The following is a 14,390-nucleotide window of genomic DNA, read 5'->3' on the forward strand; positions in this document are numbered from 1 at the left end:
TAGCTGATAATGCAAAGGGTTATGACGCCCATCTCGTTTTGCGCGCGATGATGATTGATAAAGAGTGGACGCCGCGAATAATTATGCGTGGGTGCAAAATTTTAGCGATGGAATATTTATATTTAAAATTTATTGATAGTCTAAATTTCTTACCAATGCCTTTGTCCAAATTAAGCGACGCGTTCGATTTGCCCGTTCCGTTGGTATAATGAGGAAAAAGAAATACTTGGAGAGACGGGCTTCATTTTAAAAGAACAGCTCATTAAATACTGTGTAAACGATGTGAATGTGCTGCGCAATGCGTGCATAAAATTTATGAACGAATTTGAAGTTATATCGGGTTTCAACCCGTTCCTAGAAAGTATAAGCATTGCCAGCGCGTGCAATTTAATGTATAGAGAAAAGTTCTTGCGAACAGACACCATTGGTATTATCCCACATGGTGGGTACAAGTGGCCTGATAAGCAATCTGTCGGTGCCATTCAGTGGCTCGTGTACGAGGCCGACCGATTAAAAACACAAATCCAGCATTCTGGTAACGGACGACAGGTTGTGGTGCGTGGTGGGTATAAAGTGGATGGTTATGCGCACTATAATGGCGCAGAACATGTTTGGGATTATCATGGTTGTATATTCCACGGGTGTCAGGCGTGTTACCCCACAGGTTGTGCTAACACCATATATAACGATGCATTAACTACTTTTAATATGCGTTATGAGAATACTGTAATCAAAATTAATAGATTAAAAGAACTGGGGTATATAGTGCATGAAATGTGGGAATGCCAGTGGCGCAAGTTTCTGAAAGAACACCCGGCAGTGAATATATATGTATTAAAACACCTCATGGATAAGAAATGCCCAGTTCATCCGCGGGATGCACTGTATAGTGGCAGGGTCGACGCCATCAAAATTTTCAAAAAGGTGAAAGAGGGAGAACGTATCATTTATACCGATATAATCTCCCTTTATCCTTATTGTTGTAAGGTGTAAAAATATCCTATGGGTCATCCGAAAATTTATCTGGGAGATGACGAGTGTCCTGATATTTCGGAATTCGAGGGTATAATAAAGTGCACGGTATTAGCCCCGGACATTCTCAACCACCCAGTGCTGCCCTATCGAAGTGGTGAAAAGTTATTATTCACCTTATGCCGAACATGCGTGGACACTCTTAATGAAGAACAATACACGCATTCGGATGAGGAGAGAGCCTTGACTGGAGTATGGGTTGTAGACGAAGTGCGGGTAGTTGTTGAGAAAGGATACAGAGTGCTCGAAAAACATGAGGTACGGAGCTATGAGGTTCTAATGTATGACGTTCAAAAGAAAGAGGGCGGTCTTTTCACGGACTACATTAACCTGTTTATGATGATCAAGACTGAATGTAACGGTTGGCCTGCAGGATGCGTCACTAAACAACAAAAAGACCAGTTCATACACGAGTGTTATGAGAAAGAGGGTATCCAATTAGACCGAGAAAAGATTATGCGCAACAAACCTAAGAAACGAATTTCAAAGTTAGAGGTAAACAGCCTGTGGGGTAAGTTCGCACAAAGAGAAAACATGGAGCAAATCGCTATCATTAAAACCCCCGAGGAGTATTTCGATAAATTAACAAATATTGAAGTTAAATTGAAGTTAAATTATTGAAGTTAATATTGAAGTTAAATCCGAATATTGAAGTTAAATCATGTATTCCAATCGGCGACAAAATCCGTATGCCAAACTGGAGTGTTAATGAGAGCGTTATTGCTCCTGCTAAAAATATTAACGTGATAATTGCCGCATACACCACGACACACGCACGCCTCGAGTTATTTCGTTATTTGGATTTACTTGGCGAGCGTGTGTTTTATTATGATACCGACAGTATTATTTACACTCAATCACCTGGTGAGCCACAGTTAAAAATAGGAGTGTATTTAGGAGAATGGAAGAATGAGTTAGCAGAATATGGTCCGGATGCATATATCGAAGAATTTTGTGTTGGTGGTCCCAAATGTTACGGCTATACCGTTGTTAACACTCTTAATGGTAAAACAAAGACAATATGTAAAATCAAGGGAATCACACTGAATAATAAAACACTAAAATATATTAACTTTGAACAGATGAAATATATGATATTAAATAATTCACCATATATTAGCGTTCCTCTCGGTAAACGAATTGTACGTACTAAAGATTATAAATTGATTACTAAGCCGGAGGCGCATAAAATCTATCAGGTTACTGCTAGAAAAAGAAAACGAATAGAAAATTTTGACACACTTCCATACGGATATAAAAGAAAACGAAAAGGGTAAATACAGTATTAGCAGAAAAGAACATTTTTAATTAAGTAGAGAGAGAGAGTGGTGAGTAAGAAAATGGATAATCAAATTTTAAATCATTATTATTATTTTAATGAAATCGAGGTTGTGTTGGTCTAGCATACGATGATGGGGGAGAATGTTCTGTTATTATCACTTTACATAATTACTATGATCGTATTCGTCTTTCACCTGATGAGTGGTATACTTTTCTATCATATTATTTATATATTGAACACTACTTTAATGCTGTTACAAATTCTTCATTGCCTACACAATTTTCAGTTAGTGAAAATTGTGAAATATCATTGTCAGATACTCTTAAAGGTATTCGTCAGTGTTTTATTCTCTCGTCAGATGACGATAGTAATGGTCAGATAAATTTTTGTGTTTATAGATGGAGAAAACTCTAGCTTTATTTGCCATGCGTTCAGCAGGACATAATTACTTGTTCTCAATTATGTAAAGATGTAACAAAGTATGCTCAAACATTTTTGAAAGAGAGTACTTGTACTACTACTACTACTACTATCATTCCAGAATTTACTACTACTACTACTACTTCTACTACTACTACTACTACCAGTCTACCGTCTGAACGTATTGCGCTAGAAGTATTCACATTTTGGAATCGTAATAATAATAAGTTATTATATTCATAACTATTTTGTGGTGTATTAGAATATGGAATTTCATGATCCATTTACTTGTATTAAAGCTGGTCCCACTGGGTGTGGTAAATCATATTTTGTAAACGAATTTCTAAAACATTATGCCGAAAAGTGAAAAAATATAGTATGGTGTTATGGTGAGTGGCAACCTCTGCATGAAACTATATCCTCTGGTTGTACATTTAAAGAAGAGGTCCCCAAAATAGATGATTTTTCAGCACAAGCTGGCCCACATCTTGTAATTGTTGATGATTTAATGCGAGAGTGTGATACACGAATTGTTGGCTTTTTTACTAAAGGTAGCCACCACCGAAATTTAAGTGTTATTTTTATAACACAAAATATTTTTCACCAAGCTAAAGGTATGCGAGACATATCATTAAATTACCATTATATAATATGTTTAAAAATCCAAGAGACCAGGCTCAAATTAATTATCTAGCACGCCAATTATACCCTGGTAACACAAAATTTGTGCAGGAGGCCTATCAGGACGCAACTCGAGATCCTCATAGTTATTTGGTTTTTGATTTAAAACATAGCACCCCCGATGAACCTCGTGTTCGAACAAAAATTTTCCGCTCAGATTCTTACAATTATGTTTATGTACCAGTAAAAAAATAATCTCAATAACTTCTATATTTTAATATTCAATTTTCGTATAATAGGTACAAATAAATAAAAATGATTAGCAAAGAGAGTGCGCATTTACTAAAACTTTTAGTAAAGGCAAAACCTAAAGTACGCAAAGCAATTTTACAAAATGCTGATCCCGAATTAATTCGCTCTATTTGTGAATGTTTGTATAACGTATTACAAAGAAATGTTCCGTTAAAGTAAAAAAAATAAAAATAAATTAAAAAGATATAAAAAGGAATTGAGGTATTTAGTGAAAAAAGGTCCGTCATTAAAACAAAAGAAGAACGAATAATTATACAAAAAGGTGGGTTTCTTACTGCACTGCTTGCACCTATTATTGCAGGTATACTATCTAGTTTAATTAAATAATTATGCAGCATGCACAAAAACTTGTTTTAATTTCGCCGGAAAAATTGCACCAATATCAAACTATATCTAATTTAGATGATGAGATTAAAAATATTTTAAATAATAAAAATATGAATGTTGAAGAAAAATGGATACGATATAAACAGGGGTTACAAAAATATTTACACATTGTGCAAAAACCTACTGCTACAACATCAACTAGTGTTGGTACTAAGGAGGAGGAGGAGGAGGAGAACGATGAAATATTATCTACTCTCCCCGAAAATTGCGTGAAGGAAGACCTTTATTACTTAAATTAAAACAAAATTCCAACATTCATTGGGATGACAATGGTAATGTTCATATTTATAATAAATTAATTCCTGGTGCTAATATAGTAGATCTAATATCAGATTTTGTTAGGTGTCGCAAGAAAAATATTCCCCCTACAGGTTGGAAACCCTTTGCTGTACTGTTAGCAAAATCTAATATACCTTTAGAGTATATAGGTAAACCACAGCGTATAGAATATATTCGTAAGCTGGCATCATCATCTGCTGCTCCTGCTGATCCAAAACAGGAAGAAGAAGAAGAAGAAGAATAGGAGCCACCACGTAAACGTAAAGTTGTCAACAGATGGCGTGATTATAAAATATGAAGAACCTGGTCGATACTTATTATAACCCTTCACACCCTGCCTCGTTTTCAACTGCTACGACATTTTGGAGAGCTGTGAAAAATCAATTTCTTTACACAAGTTGCAACAGTGGGTAAGAGAACAGCCGACTTATACACTGCATAAGCCAGTACTTAAAAAGTTTCTACGTAATCCCTATTTAGTGTTCAATATTGACGATCAGTGGCAAGCTGATTTAAACGACATGCAAAGTCTGCAGAAGTATAATGATGGTTACAGGTATATTTTAACAGTGATTGATTTTTTAGTCGTTATGCATGGGCTATGCCTGTACGTACAAAACCTGATGAAAACATTATAAAAGCATTTAAGCAAATATTTGCATCTACCCTTCGTAGACCGTTACGTCTACAAACAGATAAAGGTACAGAGTTTGTTAATAAACCATTTCAGTTATACTTAAAAAAGCAAAATATTAAATTCTTCAGAACACAAAACTCCGATATTAAGCCAAGTGTGGTGGAATGTTTTAATCGAACTTTTAAAGAACGAATGTAGAAATATTTTACAGCGAAGAAGACTTACCGATTCATAGATGTAATATCGAAAGTTGTTCAGGCATATAAAACTAGACCACATAGAACTCATCAATTACCACCCGCCAGTGTGAACCAAGAGTGATACTGTACGCATTACTAAAGCAAAACGGCAATTTGAAAAAGGGTAAAAAGAAAAGTGGACTGTAGAAATATTTAAAATAAAACAGGTGATACATAAGGAAAAGAAAGTGGTTTATGTGTTGGAGGATTTAAATGGTGAAGTAATTGATGGTACATTTTACGACGAGAAATTACAAGGAGTGCCTCTGCATAAAGTTTATGAAGTAGACGAAATTTTAGAAGTTAAAGGTAAACGTGTGCCTGTTCGTTGGCGGGAATACCTCCTTTAATTCATTGATTCCTGTGCCACATTTAAAAACATTTAGCCACAATACAATATTATAAATTAATGTTATATTTGTGTATATAGGAAAAAATGAATGACCCATACTTTAAATACTATACTCATCAAGCAGAAGGTGGTTATAACGTGTATAGGGGTGCTTCATATCAAGAAAGCTATGGTATTGGAAGTTTTTTAGATGGTTTATTTCGTAGTGTATTTCCATTAACTAAACAAGGTGAAAAAACTGTTGGTAAAGAATTGTTACGTACAGGAATTAATGTAACTGGAGATGTATTAGGTGATAATAGACCTATTGTCTGAAGCTTTAAAATCACGTTGGCAAGAAGCTAAAAATAATTTAAAAACTAAAGCTCAAAATAAAATAAATCAAGTATTGGAAGGATCAGGCAGGAGAAAAAAGCGAAGAAAATTTCATTTTGCACAAACTGGTGGTAAAAATAATAAGAGGGAGAGTGATATTTTTGATTAATATGGAACAGAGTACTAGCTTTTATCTTAATTTACCGAGTAACAGTTCTATGGAGTATTTTCGACAAAATATTTTGTCATGTTATACTACCAAACTATATCATCCACTTGTGCTAGAGAAAGGTGAGTAGGAGACAGCAGTTGTTGAAGTACATTATACAAATTCATTTCAGAATGTTTCCAAATATACTAATAATATTTATTACCGTATCATGAATACAAAAAGCTGGAACATAACTAAAATCTTACCAGGACACTATTATAACGTTGATGACATTCTATCTCAAATTAATCATAAAAGTGAAATATTAAATTTACAATTAAAAGTTAAAGCATCAGTAAAACGAATTGAAGTCAGTAGAGTAAGAAAAGAACTTGGAATACCGAGAAAGCTAATTAGATTAATTAAGATATGTTTAAGTGAATCCCAAAGTAAAGTCCGGGTACGAAAATTTTTGTCCACGAGCTTCCACGTCGAAAATGGCCTGAAACAAGGAGATGCGTTGTCGCCATTATTATTTAACTTTGTGCTGGAATACGCCATAAGGAAAATCAAAGATAGCGACCAGGGCCTAGAGTTGAACGGCATTCACCAGGTTATGGCATATGCTGATGATGTAAATTTAATAGGGGGGGATAGGAGAACAGTAGAAATAAATGCAGAGATCTTATTAAACGCTTGCAGGGACATGGGTTTAGAAGTAAATGCAGAGAAAACTAAATACATGGAAGTGCTTCGGGACCGTAATACGGCAAATTGTGGAGGCGATAAAATATTAAATAATGCTTTTGATAAAGTGGATACTTTCAAATATTTAGGATCAATATTAACAGACGAAAATCATATTCACGAAGAAATTAAATGTCGACTAAAGCCAGGGAATTCGTGTTACTACTCGGTTCAAAATCTCTTGTCGTCGCGAATTCTGTCGAGGAATTTGAAGCTTAAAATATATAAAACGATAATCATGTCTGTTGTTCTGTATGGTTGTGAAACATGGTCGCTTACTCTGAGGGAAGAACATAGACTGAAAGTATTTGAGAACAGGATCCTGAGAAGAATATTCGGACCCAAGAGGAACGAGAATGGGGACTGGCGGAAGCTTCATAACAATGAACTACATAGTTTATACGGTTTACCCAACATTGTTAGGGTCGTCAAATCTAGGAGGCTTAGGTGGGCAGGTCATGTAGCTAGAATGGAAGAAAGTAGAAACGCTTTCAAAGTCTTGACTGGTAGACCCATAGGAAAACGACCATTAGGAAGACCTAGGCGCAGATGGGAGGATAATATTAAGATGGATCTCGCAGAGATAGGAATACAAAGTAGAAACTGGATGCAATTAGCTAAGGATAGAAGTCAGTGGAGAGCTTTTGAGAACGCGGCACTGAACTTCCGGGTTCCATAGGGCATAGAGTTAGTTAGTTAGTTAGAGTAAGAAAAGATCAGGAGAAGCTTATGGAAGTACGTCTATCTCCTGAACTAGCCAGAATACTAGGTTTTGATCATATATAACAAGAAGATATTGCACTTGTGCATCATGCTCGTTACCCGCCTGAGTTACAAAAATCGCTACCTACACATATATATTTACAGTGATATTGTGGAACCACAGATGATAGGCGATACTATAGCTCCATATTTACGTAATATAAATACAAATATTACAGAGTATGGTATTAGTAATGTACATATTTTTGACAATCCTCATTATGTACCCGTGCAACGTAAACAATTTGATCAAAGTATTATTGATTTAAGAGATAGTACAGGTAATCCACTTCCTTTCCAATATGGCAGTGTGTGTAAAATTGCATTTTTGCAAAGGTAATACGGTATTGTAAATTTTAACTTGTGTGAATATTAATAGTAAGAAAAAGAGAAAAAATCAAAAATGCAGTGTGAGTGTATGAAATCAGAATTGCCCACTCAAACTAGTATTATAGGTAATAAAATAGTGCCATATAAGCCTTTGGCTTCAATATCTGATAATGCGCCAATAGAATGACTATATGGACTTACCGCACACAATGCTATACTTTAAAAGGAAAATTACTAAATCAGATGGCTTTAATTTAACTTCTGCCGATAAGAAATTTGGTCCTGTAAATTATTTTCTCAATGCAATGTTCAGTGAAGTGCAATTATGTTTGAATAATCAACTTATTTCCTACTCTTCACATACATATCCATATCGATCTTATATTGAAAAACTACTAAATTAAAACGCTAATACTACAGGTCATATGGACAGTGTGTCCGATGGTAATGTAGGATTTAAACAACGTTTTCTTCTCATTACTTCAAGTCAGTCATTTGAATTATTGGGTTATATTCATGCTGATATATTTAATCAGGAGAAATGTTTACTGAATGGTGCACAACTGCGTATTAAACTAATTGCAGCTAAACCGGCATTTTGTCTAATGGGAGACACAGATTCTGATGGAAAAGTTGTAATTACAGATGCAACATTGCTTGTGAAAAGGTTGATGTATCACTAGCAGTTAAAATAGCACAAAATAAAGTATTACAAAATCCTAAATTTAGAATAAAATATCCTATAACAAAAGTGCAAGTGAGGACAGAAACTCTGCCACAAGGATAGTACATTTCCAGATCTGTTTTCCGGCATAGTGCCTAAATGTATTATTATTGGGTTTGGGACTAATACTGCTTTCAATGGTACTTATCAGACAAATCCGTTCAATTTTCAACGTTTTTGTATCTCTTTTTCACATTGTATATTGATGGAATGCCTGTACCATCCAAACCACTACAACCTGATTTTGATAATAAGCTATATATACAAGCATATTCCACGTTATTTACAGGTTCAGGTATTTATTATTCTAATGAAGGTAATGATATTTCACTTGACGAATATCCTAATGGTTATACTCTACTGGTGTTTGATTTAACCCCCGATTCTAGCTCTAGTGCTGCATTTCATACTAGTTCACAACGGCAAGGAAGTGTACGTTTAGAGGCTCATTTTAAAGAAGCACTGCCATCCCCTGTAACAGCAATTATTTATGGTGAATTCTACTCAGAATTAGAAATTGATTTTCAGAGAAAAATATATATTAATTAATTTTAAAAAATGTTAAATACAATTGAACTTTATGAGGCACTAGAACAAAATCTGCCTAAAAATAATTTATTGGTGTATATGCTGCAGATGAGTTACCTCTGTTTATTCATACATTTCTAACAGCCATAATTATAAATACACATTCTAGTGATAAGTTTGGTGAACATTGGGTTGCTGTTTATATATCTAATATACGTGTGGGAGAGTATTTGAATAGATATGGTAAACCTCCCTATATACAACAACATATAAGGTTTTTAAAACGAAACTGTCTGTATTATACATGGAATAATAGACGTATTCAAGGTGATTTATCTCAATTTTGTGGACGTTACTGTTTTCTATATCTAGCATGTCGTGCATCTGGTTATTCACTAGGCGATTTCTTAAACAAATTCTCACTCACCACTATTGATGCTAATGATATTATGCTTTATTCATTTATGAGATTATGATAATGATGATGATGATGGTCACTGGCGCGAGATTAAGTTCTCCGTAAACCATGTGTGTGTGGGTGGGTGGGTGTGAGTAACCAGAGTTGTTAAATGGTGTTATTTTTTTTAAAACTCTGACAAAAAGGTTAATATTTACTCCGCCATTGCCGAACCCAAGAGAGTTGGGGTAGCTACCACCGTAAAAGAAAATAATCTCTATTTTGTGTGTGTGTGTGTGTGTGTATTCTATCTGACTAAGTGTGGAAACAGCACCTCAATATGTGGCTCCGTTTTCGAGTTATTAGGTTTTAAGTATTTTGACTTTTAACCTCGATGGTCAGTAATTGATGACAAATTACTAAATGTGGAAACAGCACATCAATATGTGGCGCCGTTTTTGAGTTATTAGGTTTTAAGTATTTTGATCTTTGACCTCGATGGTCAGTAGTCGATGGTCAATTACTATGAACGGTTTCGGATTCTATCCAAGGTCTCTATGAAGGTTGGATGCCATGACTCCTTCTCAATATGTGCTGCCTTGCAAACTGTGGCCCGCAATTTCTCGAGTACTCACGTTACATCTTTTTCTCCCTTATTTTTGACTGTGCTAATCAAATATTCCCTTCACTAAAGAAAGTACTCTATCGAGCTGTCTCAAGGTCTGTTTGAGTCGCCTGGAAATTTTTTGATCCCCACATTTATAATCTATCAACTCACCAATTACCGTGTTAGAACTTTATAGTTGTCTCCACTTATCTAAATCCTGTAAGTCATAAAAATTTGGAAATTCTTCAATTCGTTCTTCACCACTTACAGCTAAAATATTAGAAGGTTATTCTGACATAAGCTGTATCTTCTCCTTGTTGTAACGTAGCACGACATACCACTTAGAGGCATTTCGTCGTTTCGCTTCTTCTTAAGTTCCTTCTTCAGAGTTTTAATCTCCTTACTCTGAACATCTAAGAAAAATAAATCTTTAGAAGGTAGATCCTGAATATCAACCAACTTCCGGCCCTCTACTTTACTTTCAGAAAGTACTTGTCACTTTCCGATTCAAGAGGAAGTAATCATTAGCTTCAAGAGAGCCCTCAAATTATGGCTCTTCTGTATAATTCCCTTCTAACCTAGAAAGCATATCATCTGCCTGTTTCTTTCCCGGCAAGAATATCAAAACTACTTGAAAACCAGAAATTCTTGGAATCCAGTGACTTAACGTGGGAAAGATTTTATTCGACTTAAGAATAGTCGAAATAGGTCTGTGGTCATTGTACACATATACCACAGGAGCATATATCAAGAAAATTTCAAATTTCTCTAAGGAAGTAACTATAGAAAGAAGCTCCAGATTCGTTGCTCTGTTCTCCGTCTGTACCGGTGATAATTTCCTGGATGCATAGGCCACCACTCCTAGTCTCTGCTGGTCATCTTTTTGACACAGAGGGTATCCGGACGCAACGCTAGAGCTGTCTACGAATATGTGGTACGGCTCCCCTCTTTAAGGTAGGACAAACAAGTGGTCTGCCGCTAGAGCGCTTTTTAATTTGTTTAATGCTTCTGCATGAACTTTTGTCCATATAGACGGTCTATCTCTCTTTAAAAGATCTGTTATTGGGGCCAAAATTTCAGCAATGCCTTTAATCCAAAAATGAAAAAATTTTAAAAAAAGCCTAAAAGCGATTGCACTTGCTTTACATTCCTTGGTCTCTGAAACTATTAGTCAATTTTGATTTTTCCTCAGTACAAGAAATATATGCAGGCCTAATACGGTGGCCAAGGAATTCAATATCTTGAGCGAAAAACACCGCCTTATCGGGATTTAGGGTTAAGCCAGCATTATTTGAATGTTTCATCTAAAATTTCTAAAAGTTCTTCCTTTGTTTCTCAGCCACATAGTATGTGATCATAGTATACGATAACTTTAGGAAAATAAAGTTCCTTAAGAACCAATTACATGAGCTTAACCAGACTATGCGGAAGATCCTTGATACCATAACAGCCTCTTTTGAACCTAAATATGCCCTATGCGTAATAAAAATAGTAAATTCTTGACTCTGCTCATCAAACTCCATTTGTGAGAATGCAAAGATAATGTCAAGAGATATAAAATAACGTTTATTTCCTAAATAAGAAAGTGCTTCAGTCATACTAGGAAGGCTGCATTTTTGTCCTTCAGTCATGGAATTCAAACCCTCGAGTCCAAAATAAGTTTAAAATCCCAATTTTTCTTTTGGTGCAATATAGGGCCACTGATGTATTTAGAATGGAGCGTTTTTTCTATAATTCCATTCCTCTTCATATCGTCTAGAACCTTTTCCATAACCTTCCTCTTCTCAAAAGAGAGTGGCTTCAAGTTAGATGAAAATGGTTTAGGGTTCGGCACATTTATGTTATGTTTATCAGACATGTAAGTCCCGGTCTATTTTTTTCTAAAATTTCTTTCAACCACTCTTTTGGATCATTATCAATAGTGACACGAGACAACACCTGTTAATAACGGTGTCCTGACCCCCTCGAATAAAAAACAGTTATCCAAGTGAGACCTTTTTCTTTTTTCTCAGAGTCAAAAACACAAACAGGCTGTAAACCTCATCTATACTCCACCCATTTTGAGAAATGGAAAGAACAATTTTTGCTTTCCTGAAGGAAGTCCCTACCTACAATTACATCTTTTATCAGAAATGAAAGCAGATGAAATTTCTGCCTTACACGGATTCCATGAATAAAAACATCAACAACAGCACTCTTATAGAAGATCGCTGTCCCCTGTGCTAATGACAAAAACAAGGTGTCCTTACTGAACTTGCGACCACGCGCTTGCCATCGATCAGCTTCTTGTTGCAAAACATAGGAGAGGAAGCTCCCGCTATCTGCATACAGATATGCTTCTCTCTCACGGAATTGTAGTTTTTATTAGCGGTTCCATGGCCCCGGAGGTTTTGTCTTTGGTTGACGCTGCTGTAAAAATGGCCTGGCCTGTTGTTCTTTATCTTTTCCTCCCAATTGTCCTTCAGTTTCCTCTCTCTCTGAGGAGGCTCTCCATTGCTACCAGTCCCTTTCTTTCCTTCTTTCTTTTTAGAGGAAAAAACTATACCTGTGGCTGGTGCACGAATATTTGCCATCTTAACGCCAACAATTTTTACACATATGCCACTCAATTTTTTTCGAAATTTCCTGTTTTATTTGCTTAGTTAGAGCACCTTGCTCTTCCCATTTCCTAGCAGTATTTTTTATCCGTAATACAAATGTGGCTCCCAGAGTCCAAGAAAAGCTCTGTCGGTTGCTTATAGAAATACCCAAAGATATACGGTGGGGCATTTTTACTTGTCGGTCTGTTGCAATGTTCTTTTTTCCGGAGTGTTTTTTGGAATTCTTAAATTTTTCGCAGAAGGACATTTATAGGCATCTGATTTACAAAAGAAGCATTTAATCGGCTGTTTACTCTTATTATTCCCGTCTACAACTTTATCCTGTCTTCTAAAAAGTGCTGGGTTAAGCGCTTCTGCTCTAATTTTGGGTGCGCTATCTAAAACAGTCCCCTTTTAGCAACTACATCTAAGTCTGTCCTTCTCTATTCTACTTCATGAGATTTCAGGTAATTAAGTTCCTCTAGTAAGTTTAATTTTTAAGGCATAAGCTTCTAGCTGTTTCAATCCAGGAAACTCTTTCTCATGCAAATAGACTTTGTACTTCAGGTGTAAATTGTTCACGATTTTTTTCACCTGCTCTACTTCCCGTGGGGGATAAGGCAATCTCTTATACAGAACCAACATCTACCTAACGAAACGAGCTAGAGGTTCACTTGTCTTCTGTATCCTGCTCACTAATTGTGATTTAATCTTCTCATTATATGAAAAACTAAAACATTCCTTTAGAAAGCTATCTTTGAACTCCGCAAAATTTGCGAATGATTTCTTAAACTGGAACCATCCGTTACTTTCTCGCTCTAAGACCTTTGACACGACCCTTTCCAGTATAGTATCTAACGAGACTTGCTTATGCCCTGCAAAGTCTTCTAAACTCGACAAAAACTTAAACGGATCTTGCGACAGCAATCTAGAAAAATGAGATAGCTGTAATTTCACTTCGTCGAAATCCTGTCTACACGAGCAAATAGCATCTTCACTTCTCCCTGCATTATGAGAGTCTCTCAATTTCCTAATGAAATCTAATGGAGACTCAGCGCTCAAATGTACAGAACCCTCCAATGCCCAGAACTTGTCTCAAGGATTCTAATTCTATAGAATTGGACCCCATGTATAGTAGTATTTTTCCTAATCTTAAACGCATATACTGATTGAAAAAGAAAAAGCCTAATATCCTGGACAGCAGCCCCCGAAATTATGTAATAGTATCTCCTTCTTCCTCTTCGTATTAAAACCTGAGACTTAACCCCAAGAGACGTTCACATAATATAAATAAAATATGTGTACTAATTGACTAGGGTAATTAGCAAAGCAAATATAACTTAATCTTAAAACCCAAGGTTCAGGGAATTTTATATAAATTAGGCTTTTCCAATTAGACTAAAATTTATTCAGGAAACTAAAAAAGAGGATTTTCCCTTGTCGGATTAAAAGTTTCTTAATTAATAAATTTGAGTTCTCTAATTTGTTCAGGTGAAAAAAAAAATAGGTTCACCTCTTAAAACTTGAGGTCACCGCCTACTTAATGCCTTAAATTCTGCTTGCTTCAGTCCGGAAGCGTTCAAGCCAAGAATAACTAAGATTTATCTAAAAGAGGTTCTGAATATGCGTTCTTGTACAAGACATCATAAACCTCCAAATCTCTAAAGAGAGCCCCAATATTCTGAGCAC

Source organism: Thermobia domestica, chromosome 8, assembly GCF_964235325.1.
Source record: "Thermobia domestica chromosome 8, izTheDome1.hap1.1, whole genome shotgun sequence".
In the NCBI taxonomy this organism is placed as follows: Eukaryota; Metazoa; Arthropoda; class Insecta; order Zygentoma; family Lepismatidae; genus Thermobia; species Thermobia domestica.